The sequence below is a fragment of the Anoplolepis gracilipes genome, chromosome 11 (assembly GCF_047496725.1).
Source record: "Anoplolepis gracilipes chromosome 11, ASM4749672v1, whole genome shotgun sequence".
Taxonomy (NCBI): domain Eukaryota; kingdom Metazoa; phylum Arthropoda; class Insecta; order Hymenoptera; family Formicidae; genus Anoplolepis; species Anoplolepis gracilipes.
Genome location: NC_132980.1, coordinates 1,694,872 through 1,708,615, shown reverse-complemented (window position 1 = coordinate 1,708,615; position 13,744 = coordinate 1,694,872). Strand labels below are relative to the sequence as shown.

At 28.3% G+C, this 13,744-nt stretch overlaps 1 pseudogene; it reads right to left on the bottom strand.

The window, feature by feature from the left end:
• Positions 1 to 8,613: 8,613 nt before the first annotated feature.
• LOC140671326 (uncharacterized) lies at positions 8,614 to 12,159 on the bottom strand (annotated as a pseudogene).
• Between the last annotated feature and the right edge of the window lie 1,585 nt (positions 12,160 to 13,744).

Sequence of the window (13,744 nt, the reverse complement as noted above, 5' to 3'; positions counted from 1 at the left end):
ATTCGTACCTCCTCTCCATTGGACAATTGGACGAATTAGAATTTTAATTAACGCCCCCTTATGCTTAGGGGGTGTTTCCTTCGACTTCGAGTCTCAAAAATTTCTTCTCTATTGGTTCAAGAGATTTTTCCATTTGGCCAATGAGGAGTTTGGTACCGTCAGAGTCGCTTATCGCTATTTAGAAATTTATAATAAACAGCTGTCACTTTAGATGGTCCGTCAGGCGAGCTCTCTTATCAAATACTTCTTAAGTTTTCGTCGCCGTTTCAAATTGATTGCAGTTCTAAACAACTGCCTCGAGTTACGGCGATTCTGTTTTATTTAAAATTCTTTTGAAATTTAGAGAGCCGTTCGAATGTTTATTCTTTATTTGATTTCTAAGACTTCTTGGGTGGTCTTATTTATAGTTGGTCTCGCCTTACGGAGGTTTGTTAAAATTTTTATTATCCACGTAACGTAATATTCGTGGAGTGCGACTAAAGTGACAGCTCTCACGGTTTGATATTTCCCGTAGAGAGTTCTTAGAATCATTATTTCTGATTGTTTATACATTCCTCTCGAAAAGAAAGAATCGTGAAGTCTACTAGACGTAACAATATAAAATATAAAAATATCTTTAAATTGTTCTTCATTGTCCTTTTTTTTCTTTTAAAGCTATAGTCGGGATACTTGTTATAAATTTATTTGTAATAATAATTTTTTAAATTATGCTCAAAGAGAAAATATATTGTCACTTTTTTATGTTAAATTCACACTCACAATAGGGTCATTTTCAATTTTTTTTATTATATTACTTAAACTTAATAAAAAAATATATTTATAATATTTTATTTTTTTATAAATGATCCTATTATTTAAATTTAGAGTATATTTTTTAATATTTAAACATTTTATACAATTTGGATATTAAACATGATAATCCACAGATTTTTGCCGAAAATACTTATGTAAGAGGAATTTAGTGTCTGGTACAATATTCGCTCATCAAATATATTATATTTATCATTTTATAATATCCATAATTGCTGTATACGATAAAGGGTATAATTCTGTTAAATTCATTAATAAAATTTCGTCTTTAGATGCAGTTGTATATGCACGTCATGAATTTTAATTTATATATACCTATCCCTCTCTCCCCCCTCTCTCTCCTCTCTCACCCCTTTCCCCCTCTCCCCCTCCCCCTCTCCCTTTCTCTCCCCCTCTCCCCCTCTCTCCCCCTCCCCCCTCTCTCTCTCTTGATTTCTTTATTCGTCTATTCCTTTTTCCCTTTCTATCTCTTTCTTTTTTGTAAAGCAAGTCGCAGCGCACACGAACGAGATATCCAATTAGCATCGTGGAAAAGAGGCTTCAACACTTCGATATATTCGAGTTCGAAGTTTCACACACTATTCAGAAAGGGAATCTCACAGAGAACAGCTTTTGGAACGGCCTGTTACTATTACGGCGTAATTTTTTCAACCTGAAAAGAATGTATTTTACTCAAGCGTAAAAACATCATTAGATGACATTGCACTATAGGCACTGAATTGTCTCGGATTAAAATATCCTAATTATTCGATATGCTCGATGTCCGCTGAAATGTCTTCTTATCGGAAAAATAACAATATCGACGATAATTATTGGGACGAAGCGGAAGAACACAAATTATGGATACACTCAAGTAATATATATTTGGCAAATTAAGTTCTCGACCAAACAAATTAAAAAACATAATGATATGTATGTACATATAAGTATATAGATTATGTCAATTATTTTTATAATAAATAATTTTTAAATAATATTAATAAAATAAAATTGCAATTATAATAGATTATAACATATGTAATATATAAAATATTACAATTATAATATATAATAATTATAAAATAAAATATATTAAGTAAAATATTTTTTAAACTATAATATATTGTAATTTATTGGCCAATTATGCTGTGAGAATTACAATATGTTTGTTATTTTAGAAAAATTTTCTATATAATATATTTATGTATTATAATTTCTGGCACAGGTTTTACAAAATAAATATATTCAAGAAATAATTTTATTAATAATATATCACTGCGTAGCTAGGAGATTTAATCTAAATTGTGCTCTAATAAAGCTTCCAGATCAAGATTCTACCACGTTTCACGACAATATCTGTATATTTTGGAAATATATACAGATATTGCCTAACTTAACCTAACCGAATAGTAAGTATCATATTAGTAAGTAAAATGATCCAAATTATTCAGTATTTTTAATTTACTTTTATCACACGTGCATATATATATATATATATATATATATATATATATATATAATGTTTTATTATTTTTGCAATACTACGAGTTTAGAAAATGTAAGATGTTTTAATTAAAGTTTTAAGAAATTTCTTCATTATCTTGTCAAACATCAATACGCTGAAGAACCTCCTTATAATAACAGCTGAAAAAGTTGACAAAAGTCTATTTAGATATTATTTGGCTAAAGTAATCAGTAGAAAAATAAAAATCGAGGAATTTCAAATTCATGAATCGAGATCACAAGAAGTAAAATTTATTAGACATAATGCTTAATCTACAGATTGTTTCACAGGCGTGATTATCAAATGGTATCAAAATAAAGATAAAGATTATGTTAAAAGTTCTTATGTTAAAAAAAATATATTATCAGTTTTATCATTAAAGAGCTGTAGTAATTTTAGTGCTACAGAACAGCAGTCACATTACATAATTCTTACCGAAAATAATGAAATGCATTCTGTGAAAGAAGGTGTAAATCATCATTAGCATTTTTATTTTAAATTATGTCTTTATTTTATGAGCTTACTTCTTTCTATACAATGTAAAATGATATTTTATTTTGGTTTACATTTTTTTTTTCTAATTAAATTATTTTATTTTTTTTTAGTAATTTTTTATTATATTATTTTATTTATTGTTTAGTTATTTTCTATTAGTTTTTATGAATATACTGCTTGTGTTTAGATACTATAACTTTAACAACACCGAAATGGATCAACAATAGCGAAATAGGTCACTATTTTTGTAAATTTGAAAATACGCATTACGCTCCAAACAAAATGTTGGCAAAACTTTACCCATAGGATATCGCTATAACTACCGGAACAACATTTAAAAATTAATAGTATAAATTACATTATACAATATTTAGAATATATTTTAAAATACTTTGTTTTATTCGTAGATAGAATATCAATAAAAAAATAGAAGATGGAAAACTCCTCATTACTGATTAAGGATTGTTATTCAAATCTCGACTAAAAGAGGTAAAATAAAGTTAAATATCTAATAAATGTGTTTTCAAACATTTATATTAGCTTTATTTTTATCTTTCTAAGATTAAAAAAAAGAAGGAAATAATAGACAAAAAAAAATAACGAGAATTCATGCAAAAAAATAAACAAAAAGAAGATAAATATTTAAAAGTTGTGCTCCAATAAAAATTTAAGTTTTTTTTATAGAAATCAACAAAATTATTAAAAATGAAATTTATAAAAGTTATAAAAATTTACGTAAAAATCTTTATTAAAAATTATCAAAAAAGAAAAGTTTGCTAAATAAACCTAAATAGAATTAAATGTGTGAGCAGGAGAGGAGCTTTAACCTCCCCTCTCCTTGCACCATCAATCGTAAAAACTTTAATATAACCTAACCCATATTTATAGTATAGAAAGTTTTCAAAAGCGTATGTATCTCCTAATGCTAAACTAGTAATAAACAAAAGGCAGGTATACACTTTCTTCAAAGAATTTTTTTCTTTTTAAGAGACAATAAAACTTGGAAACTCGAAGGGTTTCAGGTAGTACATAATGTACCGGAAAGAACCTTCAATGAAATTTTTCTTTTGTAAGCATAGACATGTGAAAACTATGGGCAACAGAGCCAATAGAACAGCATTCAGATTTACAAATAACTCAGAGTAAGGAGGAACAGAGTGTATATATAAGGAATTTAGTGCTCTCTACCATCGTCAGACAAGATCAAATATCATCACTGTTGATTTCGTGTGCCTTTTAACTATATTTTTAACTATATTTATTGTGTTTTTAATTACATTTTTTTGTGGTTTACTGAAGTGCTTTATGATGGCTACAATAACATGCTTACCTGAAGAAGTGATAGAGATCATTCTTAGCTACAGTGATATCAGCATTGAGGATATCATTAATTTCAGATGCGTATGCAAGCAATTCAAGTGTGCAGCCAAATATGACACGTTTATGAAAAAAAAGTTTTCTCAAAGGTAATTCTTTGTTCGTAAATTTTTCGAAAGTTTTATTTCATTAATCTATAGTACAATGTATCATTTCTGTATAAAAATGTGCTTTAGAAAAATGAAATGGATGGAAAATATATTCTAATAAACAATTAAAAAACAAATTTAAAGTTTCACAAGAGCTAGACGTGGATAGTGATGCGCCAATTTTTATAAAGAATTAATTTTATCGCCTATACTTTGTCTACAAAGAGATAAAGAAGAATTTACAATCTCAAATTGAGATTTATTCAGCATTTGGTACAAATAGCTAAAAATTCGTGCTCTGTAAACATTTAATCAATTTCATGAAAAAATTATTTTTTATAAAATTGATGTACTAGCATCCGCGTTTAGCTCTTAGTAACTTGTGAAACTTCGAATTCTTTTTCCGCAGAGTAATTTATCTCGTAATTAACAAACAGATCGAAAAGCGTTAATGAAAACTAGAGCATCTATCTTAAAAAAATTTTTTAGTACTTCTCTGCACCCTGACCTGTTTTCCTTTTCATTTTAATATTTATAATAACATATATATGTATATATGTATACATATTATATATATATATATATACACAAGGTGTCCCGTTACTCTCAATTAATATACTTTAGGTGAGTTTTAGGTACTTAGGGTGAAAGAAGATGGAATTTTGAGTAAAAAGTTTCTTTTCCAATTTTGGCTCAGACCATTATTTACCGAGTTATTAACAATTAAATTAATTGACTAATCAGACGGCGCGCGGCCGGAGTACTTAAGAGCATGCCATGGGCATTTTCTCCATTAAAATTTTATTTTAAATTTTCTTGTTAAATAATGAATAAATAAATCAATCAATAAATTGATAGATAAATCAATAAATAAATGAATAAATAAATAAAGAATAAATACAGTTAGAAATGTATACAAATTTCTGATTGTTTCCGTCGTGAAATACATTGTCCAAAGTGCCATACAATTAAAATATATAATAAAAATATATAATATTGCATATGAATCGGACATATCAATTCTTCACTGCAACACAAAGTATTATAAGCAAGTACAAGGACGAAAAAAGCAAAGGTTAAGATGCAATTATAAAATCAGTGTTTACCACGGTACTTGGTTCGCCAAAGGACACTTGTCTTTAGAAAAAATATGCCGATTTATCGCTTATTTTTTATATATACAACCTCCACGACAAAATTTTTTAATTGAAGAATTAGAAACATGTGACCGTACAGTAGTCGACTGGACCTACTTTTGCTGTGAGGTAAATGTCATACATTATATCAATATAAGTTCATTATATACTCGATAAGTATTTTTATTATTTTATTTTTTATTCATTTATTTATTTTTGTTAATAGTTATTAATTCAATGGCTTGCTAACAATCAACAACAAATAGGCGGTTCTGGAATTATTGTTGAAATAGACGAGGCAAAAGTAGGAAAAAGAAAATATAATAAACGTCGTCTCGTTAAAGGACAATGGGTTTTTGGAGAAATAGAGCGAAACAGTGGCAAAATATTTATTGTTCCTGTATCAGACCGCTCAAGCAAAACTCTTGTTCCAATTATAACTCGCTATATAGCACCAGGCTCTATTATTTATTCAGATTGCTGGAAAGCCTATAACGAATTACATAATTTTGAATATGAACATAAGGTTGTGAATCATAAAGAAAATTTCGTCGATCCTATTACAGGGGCGCTCACACGCAAAATATAGAGCGTATGTGGCAAGAAATGAGAGGAAATATACCACGGTTCGGTATTCGTGAATATCACTATGAAACATATCTTGCGGAATTTGTATTTAAAAGACATTGTAAATTTAATGAACGGATTAATTTCTTTTTTGACGTAATGAGTAAAATTTATCCTATATAATAACATATGTACTATAATAAATATATTTCATTATATATGTTTGATTTTATGATTATTTATATTTGTATAATTTTTGAAATTTTTTTTGTTAATAACTTTTTAATAAAAAACTTTTAAATAAAAACCTTCTGAAGGTTACTCAAGAGTGTGACCTTGACAACATATGTCAAGGTCAAGGTGATCGGGGCTGGGTCCGTTATTGTCAATATTTACCATTTTAATTCAAAATACTATGATTTTCAAGTCTCATAACTCGAAAAATACTTAATGAAAAATACTTTATCATAAGTGTGTTGAAAAGCACTTGAGGTAAGCTACAAGAATATGTAATAATATATAGGTGTCTGATTTAAAAAAACGAGATTGACCTTGAAATCTTCGAAGCGCCACCTAAAAAAAAATTAGTGCTAGCATATTATAGCTCTCTTAATGCCGTACAACTTTCGTAATTACAATTTTTTCATATCTCTAAAAATAGCGGAGATATTTCAGGTGGACAGAGTTATTGCCCCACCCTGTATACACACACACACACACACACACACACACACACACACACACACATATATATATATATATATACAGGGTGTCTGATAATAATCGTCCGACCTTTCATGGGCAGCTAGAGTAGGTCAAACCGAATAGAAAAGTCCTCTACTATTTTGCGATTAAAAACGCTCCGCGTATGAGCGCACGCCGCATATAGCGTTCAGCACACTCTGAACGTTTTTAATTAATATTTTAATAATTATTGCAAAAATCGCAAAATGGTAGAGGACTTTTATGTTCAGTTTGACTTGCTCTGTTAGCTCTAGAGAGGTAGGGCGATTATTACTGGACACTTCGTATACTACCGCGCTTCGCGCGGGCCTTAGTTCCTTTACCCAACACTGACCCAGAGAGAAGATATAGTAGAGTGCGACAGCCATAGGGGATCGTGTAAGTGGAAACATCAGATAGTTAGAAAGAGACAAAATCAAGTGACCTGGTTGTCATTGTCTATTCGCGTATGCGCAGTTTTGATATCTTACAATTAGTATAGCAGAGCTGAGCAGAGCGGGCAGAGCCCTGGAACGCTGGAGATAACCAAAATTTATGTATATAAATTTATAGTAGCTATAATATTATAGTAGTGCAATATGGTTCGAATATGCATAATATGTAGAAAAGAACCTTATCTATTTAATTTAGATTACAGTTAGTTTTTTCAGTACTAAAGTTTTTATAAACTTTTTTTGTGAAAAATATTATAATAGATAGTAATTTATTGACATATTTCCATAGTAATAATTCCATTTAAATTTTATTCTTATTTTTGAATATAGATTTCCTTTAAATGTTGAGCTGAAAAATAAGTGGCTTCATGTTCTTGGACTATTTTCTGTTGCAAAAATTGCAAGAGTTTGCGATGAACACTTCGGTAAAAAATCTTTTCATTCCAGTGATGCATATACAATAAGGAAGCGTTTACTTTCAAATGCTGTACCTAAAAGTAGCTTGCAAAGACAAAACATTTCCTTAGTGCAAAATAATGATATGATACAAAACGAAGATATGGTACAAAATGATGGCATAGTACAAAATGATGACATGCAAAACGATGACATGATACAAAATGATAACATGCAAAGCGACAATGTGATGCAAAACGATGACACCATGCAAAACAATGACATAATATTACAAAATAATGACGTGCAAAACGATGAAATGTGTCAAAATGATGTTGTCATTGATGATGTCAGTAATCGTTATAAAAGGTATAGTAAAAAACATGATTTTCTGAAATTTAAAAAAATATGAAAAAATATTTTACATTATCTTACTATTTTTGTTTCAGAAAAATTTTTTCTTGTGAAAATTGTCCCAACAAAAAAATATTATTTTTTAGTAACTATACAACAGAGTGGATATCACAATAGTATATTGTGATACAAGTGTGCGGGAAGTTGGCTATTGCCCACGAGTGCGGGTTGGACGCACTCGCCTTCGGCTCGTGCGATCAACCCGCACGTCTATCACATACTATTTTGTAGTACACATGCGTGTAAAGTGGCACATTACGCAAATGTTTTCCGTGATTACTGAGGTTAGGTTTGCGAAGAGTGTGACACTCTTTTTTCCGCACTCGGAAGAGTGCGACACTCTCTTTTCCGTACTGTTACCGCCATGTTGCCTGTACTTTTTTTTTCGTGTGCAATTAGCTACTTCTTGCACGGAAAACATGCGCGTAATGTGCCATTTTACGCACATGTGTACTACAAAAAGATTTTATTTCCAATGAATCTTGGAAGAGATTTCTCAGATTTTATAATTTTCATAAACGCTTAATTAATAGTAACCATCAAAAGATACGCACAAGAAAAAAGCAAATTATTAAAAAAGAACAAGAAATTAAAGAATTACAAAAGAAACAAATGTAACATTTAATTTTTGAGAAAAAAAGTTTAAGAGAAATAAAAACGAATTAAAATTAATATTTAGTGTGGCTTCCTTTCGCCTTGATCACTGCTTGAAGTCGTCTTGCCATACTCTCCACGAGATCTTGAAAATATTTTTCGTCTAGTTTTTCCCAAGTTTTTCTAAGCGCCGCGAAATAATTTTCCTTGTTGGTTACTCCAGTTTTATCGATTTTCTTATCTAAAATCGACCATAGATTTTCTATGGGATTCAGATCAGGTGATTGTGGAGGCCAATCAAGAAGTTTTATTCTGTTCGATTTGAAGAACGTCTGAGTAATTTTCGCCGTATGCTTCGGATCGTTGTTCTGTTGGAAAACAAAATTGTCCTTCAACCCGATTCGAAGCAACGATGTCTTCAGATTTTCGCAGAGAATGTCAATATATATATTTGCCGTCATGTATTATCAATTTTTATTAAATTTTCTACTCCTGATTAAGCAAAGCAATCCCAAATCATAATGCTGCCTTCTCCATGCTTAATAGTCTGTTGTAAGTGACGCACTTGATACTTCTCCCCAATTTTCCTAATATTACATCAATTATGCGCTCCTATATTTAAACCTATGATTTTGTATGCCTGGTACGCATCAAAATTAATTGATGAAAAACCAAAATTTTTAAATGTTAATGAAGTTTGTTTCCCGATCACCATATTAGAAAAACCTTGCGTTTGTAAAAAAGTTGGCTTCGTTAAATGTGCACATTGTCAACAAATTTTATGTCTCCAATGTTTTTATGATAAATATCATCCGAAATTTTTGTAAATCTTTCGAGGAATCTTCTAATTTCGAGAGTGAATAAAGCAAAAATGAAATAAAATGAAATAATGTGTAATATACCAAATTATTTTTATTAATTCTTTCCTTTCCATATATATACAGTCGGATCTCTTATCCTACGACATTTTCGGTCCGGAATCTTTCCCTTAAACCTCTGACCCTACGACAAAAATTTGAGAGTGGGGGTATAATTCCCCTTTCGTGGTCATAGCATGAGAGGATTTTTTATCGTAGGATAAGAGGTTTCGTAGCATAAGAGGGTCGTAGGATAAGAGGTCCGATTGTATGTCAATATCCCACTCGGCATGTAATATAACTAAAATAATGTAATGTACGGAAATGATGCAGAAATATTTCATTAACATTTCAGTTGTAACATTGCGTTTAAAATATTTCTGAAAATTGCACAAGAAATATTGCACAAGAAATATTGCATATGTAATTATTCAGAAACATTCCTCATACGTAAATAAAAGTAACATTTTACATTTATATTGTATGTGCGTTATATTATATATTCTGAACATTCAGAAATATAACGCATAATGCAACATTATATATTTGTATATATTGTGTTATATATTTCTTACTTGCTGACAGATGTTAAAACATAAAATTAAGTTTTTATAATTATTACATTTAAATTTTCTAGAACATGCTGATTAAAATATGTTGCGTTAATGAAGAATTTTATTGAAAAATAAATAAATTAAATACTCTAATAAAATTATATATGTATATATATATCATAAAAAACATAAAATTTTTTATAAAAAATAATTCATAATCTTTTTAGTAAATAATGATCAAATTAAAATGTAGATAAAATAAAGCAATAAAACACAGAGTAGAAATACATGTATATATTTTTTCTGAATGTACATATATATATTTTATTTATTTATTTTATATTTAATAAGTAGATATAAAATTATAAAAGTTATTGTAATTACAAAAAGTTATTAAATCTTATATATCATTAATTGTATGGAGAATGGGAAAAACGACAACGGAATCTTTTTTATTATTGTAAGGTAATTTTAGTAATTTGGCTCTTATAGATGAACAAAGCCACAATAAAATAATCTTATTTCCTTTACATACGTAGATCGAAAAATCAGATGAACTTATAGGATATTTATATAAACTTTTTAATTTAACTAATTCTCTACCGATAACATATTGTATATTATTATGTACAGCAAAATTTAGTACTTCAATAATAGTACCATCATCTAACAAGCAGCAATCACTCGTCTTATCTGTGATACAAATGTAAAAATCATTTTTTTATATTGTTTTGAAAAGAATGTATTACGAGGCATAGTACCATTATAATGACGTTGTTTTAATCTAATTAAATTTTCAGGAAATTTTTTTTTTATTTGTGATGTTAATTCATACTCTTTCAATCTTCTAGAAATTTGTTAGAGTGGCTTTTCACCTTTCTTCACAAGTTTTATTAATATTCCTATAAAATTTTCGAACCGAAATGCGCTGAATTCGTCTAAGGCCCCATACTTTCTAACATCTGCTGCAATATGTTGCAAATTATGCATATTATGACTAATATACTTGTTACCGTACAATGTTTCAAAGCTTGAAACAAAATGATTTAATAGTTATTCCGCATAAGATACATTTACATCATTAAAGGAAAGAACTGGTGAAGTTAAAATAGTAATAGCGACATGTAATTCTAGGAAATGATTATGTACATCTTTACTTAAACGTTTACGCAAAACTAATGGTCCTAAATATAATAAAAATAAACGAAGTTCCGTGGTTTTCCAATATTTTAAGTATTTCAGAGCTCTTGGTTTTCTACTGAAATCTGATGGTATAAATTTTACTAAATCTGTTAGCGCATCAGAAATTTCACGTATAATGTTGGACGAAAGTCGTATATGTTTTTTTATTGATCCGCTTAACCAAAGCTCAATTAACTTACGCATCACTCCTAAGCACAAGGTGCATATAATCTAGCGGGACGTTAGATACCAATCCTAAGTATGGTATGTTTATGAGCTTGGTTTTTTCATTTTGATAATCTAAATTATAATTGAAATTTTCAAACATTTCATCAGTTCTAAGTATCGCAAAATCCTGGAAAACATATTATGTTTTTAAAATAAATTCCATGCATACAGCATTTTGTGCAGCTATCATAGCCATTGTGGCTTTTAACCATTAAAATATACGCCTTAGCTGGTGCATCACATATAAATCCTTTAATTCGTATTTTATAATTAAAATTATTAAAATCAATACCCTCATTGATTAATAAAATTACTTCATCTATGAATGGTTCTAAAAATTTATTCGAGTCACTCGGTTTTCCTTCTCCATAGTAGATACCGACAACATCAACTTCTTTAAGAATATCATCTGAGCATAATATAGGCCACAGACACTTTTGCGTTGATTTACCAAGAGGTGCACCGTCAATGTTTATAAAGAGATTAATTGTTTTATTATCTAAACATAATTGTAAATATTGCCTTTTATTTAAAATATTTATAATTGCGTTTCTTAAACCACTATGCCAGTATTGTCCTTGACACATTTCTTTAATATCAGTAGATGTAGGAGTGTGGAGAAGTTTTCGTGGATCTTTTGGAAATTTTACATTAATATGTAAATTTAAAATTCTCAATAAATTAACCTTGGATCCTAAGTCTACTCACACGTAAATTAAGAAAGAGAAGAAAGAATCCAATGGGACATGTTTAAAAGTAGAACTTAATGATGGAATAATTAAATATGTCAAAAACACATCACTGCGTTTTTTTATTTCAGAGTTTAGCAAGGATATAATTAACAAAGTAAATACACTCGTAAGTGAAATTGAAGACTTGAATAAAAGAATGCAGATAGTTGAAAATATCTTAAATACTGGAAGAGGTAGACTGTTAACAAATGAAAATACTGTAATTGAAGAAATGGAAGATTTTATACCATTACGAACAGTTGACAAGTTTAATGAGTTTGACAACAAATTAAAGGATCAAAAATATCTTCGACAAGTGGTAAGTACACAATTGTATTATAATTTTTACTTAATTATTAATACTAATTATTTTAATTCTTTAAAAAGTTATAAAAACTTTTATCTTGTTGTTAAGATTAATTTAACAATGCATAATATATTTAATTATATTTTTCACTTTTGTAATGAAATTCGACTGTTCGATGAAGATGTAATTTGTGTAAAAGACTTATTGATTTATTCGAACAACGTTCAATTTCTAATTTAGCCAGGTTAAAGTAGAAATTGTACGTTGTTCAAAGAGATAAATAAAATCTTTCACATAAATTTTATTTTTTACATTAAAAAATAAGAAAATTTACCTCGATTTGTGTTAGTAACAAATAGTAAATAAAATTTTATTTTTCGAGTTTACATTGCTGTTACTTTTAATACATTATTAAAATACTACTTTTGAGGCTTTCGCGGCCACTGATATTATCAATGGAAAGGGTTTCCGGATGGATACCGCGTGTTTGCCGATTGACATTACTAAAATAATGTGCTGTAATGTTCCTTATAAAAATCTACTTTAGAAAACTCAAAATAAATTACAAACTTTATTATCTTCGAAAGTATATTCACAAGTTACTTAAATATTGCAAGTAAAAATAACCTCTTAGTAAAAAATGCTTTACTAAGTTTAATAAGTTTAAGGAAACTTTAAGTTTATGTGTATAACTGTTAGTATACTTCATAATACTTTAAATAACTTTAAAAAACTTTAAGTAGATTTTCATAAGGGGTAACTTGTTTTGAAACAGATACAACATTATTACATTTTTAGGTATAATGGCAATAACTATAGGTGCACCTACATATATAATTTTTATCAAATTAAAGGCTGCAAAGAAAATAATTGTAATTATTACAAATATAAGTATAAAAGGTAACTGTAATGTATGATTTAGTGAGATTGCTTATTAAAGTTGTGGTTACTGAGTAGTTTTTTTATAATAACTTTTATTAATATTTTGTTAAAATTATAATATTTCAAATTAAATTATTTTAAATAAATTTTTTTATTAATCTATTTTTAAAATAATTTAATAATTTTAGATCTCAATTGTTATTTTTTACATTATAAATATTTCAATAAAATATAAGTAATTAATATTTATTATGAATGTTTGTGCATGTATGCTTATACAGTTTCATTTTTACTGCAGTTAACTTTTGTTTTCTAACAAATTGCAAACACTAATTTAGTAGAATTTTTTGTACCTTTTTATTACAATTATTTTTTTATGTTAATGGAGTTATTATAAACAGTACAAAAATTATTAATGAATTTACCTTTCATTTTATATTTAGCATATATACTTTGATGGTTTT